The sequence below is a fragment of the Silene latifolia genome, chromosome Y (assembly GCF_048544455.1).
Source record: "Silene latifolia isolate original U9 population chromosome Y, ASM4854445v1, whole genome shotgun sequence".
NCBI classification, from domain to species: domain Eukaryota; kingdom Viridiplantae; phylum Streptophyta; class Magnoliopsida; order Caryophyllales; family Caryophyllaceae; genus Silene; species Silene latifolia.
This window is the reverse complement of record NC_133538.1, coordinates 360,962,540-360,966,481: the sequence shown is the minus strand read 5'-3', so window position 1 is coordinate 360,966,481 and position 3,942 is coordinate 360,962,540.

Below are 3,942 nucleotides of genomic sequence, written 5' to 3'. Positions count from 1 at the left end.
AATAGTTGTCCACGGTAGCTTCATATTGTCGGAAGTGCAAGTCTTGGAGAATTCCCGTTACAAAGTCATCACGGGGGAGGATAAAGGGGGTTAGGGTGGTTGTATGGTTGATATGGAAAAGGGTAGGGAGGTATCTTGATTTTCTCATCTTGTGGTTGTTGCTCTTGTTATTGTTGGGGATTTGGTGGTGGTGGTGCTTGCCTTGCTTGGGTTGGGTTTGCGGGGATGAGATAGGATGGGATCGGTGATAGAGGACCCCTTCTTGGTGACATTCTTGGTAGACCGGTCATGGGTAGTTAGATTGGATCACTCCCCTTTGTTATCCACTTGATCCTTTTATCAACCCCCTCAAGGGTTATCCAATGATGATGCACAAGAAGGAGGTCTTCATTTATCCTTGTATTCCCGGAAAGAGGAGTGTACTCATTGTTCTCATTAAATTTTGGATTGAAATACTTTGCAATCTTTGTAATAAGCCCTCTATTAATGATGTGTTTCATCCTATCATCATCTCCGTTTCTAAACTTAGCCCACTTCTCAAGTAGCACAAGAGGCACATTAAAATGGTACCCACCCCTTCCTTGGATATCGAGATAAGACTCCATGAACACAAGATCGAGTTCATTCACAATTGCCGGGTCTTGGCGAGCAAGGAGGGTGCCGGAGAGGAACCGGTAAGTAAGTCTCAAAATAGGGTTTTGAATGTGGAAAGCTAGACACTCCTTGATGTACATGAAATCTCGGTCGGTCATGGCTCTCCATAGGGGAGCAACACTATATTTCTTCGGCTTTGATGTCCGGGTAGGCGAGACATCAAGACCAAGCACATTAGCAAATTCCACTAGAGTCATCATTCTTGAAACACTTTCCAACCTAAATTCTATGCAAATCGTTCTATTCAAGGTTGTGATTTTCAAGAAGCTTAAAAATTCAAGAACAAGGGATCGGTAGGTTTGTTCGTGTATGGGAAATAGGGTAGAGAGACCAAACAACTAAAAAAGGGTTTCCATTTGATGGTAAATCCCAAGTTTCCTTAAAGTTCTATGACATAAAAACTTAGTAGGGAGAATGTTCTTACGAAGAAGTCGGTGAAAAACGAGCCTTCGCACATCATTTACGAATTCAAAATTAGAGAAGTCATCAAGCTTGGTAAGATCCACAATTTCTTCATGCTCCTTCCTTAGAGTGTTGATGTGAGAATTAGAAGAGCTTCCTCTTACTCTTGGTCTTCTTCTATCCCTAAATGAAGATCCCTTTGGTCCCATTCTTTGATTGTGGAGTTGGAATTTTTGATTTGTTGAAGTATGGAGATGCTCTTTGTGGATTGAATCTTGCTTTTGAAACCCTAGAAATTGGGGATTTTTTATTTTGTGGAATGAAAGAGTGTTTGGGATATGCTTTGGAGTCATAAGAAGGTGGGTTTTTATAATACAAGTGAAAGGAAGGGTGATGTGTCACAAATTGTGTGGTGGGGAGAATTAAAATTGTAAAAATCGGGAGTGAAGGCCGCAGGGAGACGAGCGGATTTGGGCCTGGGACGCTCGGATTTCCTTGATTTGGGACGAGCGGATTCCTGGGAATATGCTCGGATTCTCTTACAGCGTATTTTTCCGAAAATTGAAGCAGCCAAGACGAGCGGATCGAGCTGAGGACGAGCGTCTTTTCTGAAGTAAGACGAGCGTCTTTTCCTAAAGACGAGCGTATTCTGTTACTGGAAATTTTCTTAAAATGTTGTAGAAAACAGACGGGCGGATTCTTCTTCAAACGCTCCGATTCCTGCTGGACGAGCGGATTTTCAATAATACGGGCGTCTTTTTACAAACCCAGTGAATTTCCTTCTTAGACGCTCGGATTCTCTTACAACGGATTTTCCTTGATTTCCTTGACTCTGATAAAAGCTTCCCCGCACTTGAAAACTAGTTCCTTCCTTCATAAAAAAATCATTAGTGACCCTCCCTCACTTACTCTCATGGAAAGATTTTATGTTTATGATAAAAGGAATGCAACAAAATTATAAATACAAGTTAGAGGGGTTAGTATATTTACAAGTGGTGGTTTAGGGAGGACTCCACCAAACTCTCCCTTTGATGATTCTTTCAAGGATGAGGAGGCCCGAGGTAGGTGGCCTCAACTTCTCCAATAAATGCTCCCTCATAATATGGGTTCAATCTTTGACCATTGACCTTGAATTTACTTCAATCTTCCGCCTTGATTTCAAAATCCCCATAATTTCCAACCTCGGTGATCACATAGGGACCCATCCATCTAGAGTTCAACTTCCCGGGAAAGAGTCGATATCAGGAGTTGAATAGAAGGAATTTATTCCCTTTGTGCAAGGCTTTTTGCTTGATCCCCTTGTCATGGAGCAATCTTGTCCTTTCCTTGTAGATCTTGGAATTCTCATAAGATTGTAGTCGAAATTCTTCCAACTCTTTAATTTGTATCATCCTCTTTTGACCACTTAATTTGAGATCAAGGTTAAGGGCTCGGATTGCCCAAAAAGCTTTGTACGCTAATTCGATTGGCAAGTGGCATGCTTTTCCATAAACGAGCTTGTAAGGAGAGGCTCCTATGGGAGTCTTATATGCCGTCCTATAAGCCCAAAGAGCGTCATCAAGCTTTGTGCTCCAATCCTTTCGGGTCTTGTTTACCACTTTCTCAAGAATTTGCTTGATCTCTCTATTTGAAACTTCAACTTGACCGCTTGTTTGAGGATGATATCCTAAGCCGGTTCTATGTTGAACACCATACTTGGTCAAAAGGGATGCGAGCTTCTTTTCATGAAAATGCGTTCCTCCATAACTTATGATTGCTCTAGGGACTCCGAAAATTGGGAAGATTATTTTCTTGAAGAGCTTGGTGACCGTCTTTGCATCATCGTTTGGGGTGGCAATTGCCTCCACCCACTTTGAGACGTAATCTACGGCCATAAGGATATACTTATTCCCATTGGATGTCACAAACGGCCCTTGGTAGTCGATCCCCCAAATGTCGAAGATCTCCACCTCTAGTATGCCCCTTTGTGGGATTTCATTACTCCAAGAGATATTCCCCATCCTTTGACAAGCATCACAATGAATGATAAATTCCCTTGTATCTTGAAACATCGTAGGCCAATAGAAGCGCGATTGGAGATTTTTGCAATGGTTCTCCTTGCTCCATGGTGCCCACCGTACGGTGATGAGTGGCATCCTTCCAAGATTCCTTGGACTTCCCATTGAGGGATGCACCTCCGGTAGAGCCCATCACTACACTCTTTGTAGAGATTTGGGTCATCCCAAAAGTACCTTTTTACTTCGAACAAGAACCTCTTCCGTTGGTTGTAGTTCAAATTTGGAGGGAGTACTCTTCCAACGATATAGTTGGCATAATCGGCAAACCATGGGGTGATGTGCCTTTCAAGTTGTGTTTGAATGGCCATCAATATATCATCGGGAAATGAGTCATTGATCGGCGTTTCTCCTTGTTCATCATGAAACTGGATCCTTGACAAGTGATCCGCCACTACATTTCCGGCTCCTTTCTTGTCTCTTATTTCCAAGTCGAATTCTTGAAGAAGCAAAATCCATCTCAACAACCTTGGTTTTGCCTCCTTCTTTATCAAGAGGTGTCGGAGAGCACGGTGATCCGAAAAGACAATCACTTTGGATCCAAGTAAGTAGGAACAAAATTTGCCCAAAGCATAGACAATGGCAAGAAGCTCTTTCTCGGTGGTATCATAGTTCACTTGGGAGGGATCAAGAGTCTTGCTTATATAGTAGATGGCATGAAGAGCTCTTCTTACCCGTTGGCCAAGAACCGCTCCAACGGCGTAGTTACTAGCATCACACATAATCTCGAATGGTAGTTCCCAATTTGGATGTTGAATGATCGGTGCCGAGATTAGTGCTTCCTTGATTCTATTAAAGGCTTCAACACACTCATTAGTGAAATGGAATTGGG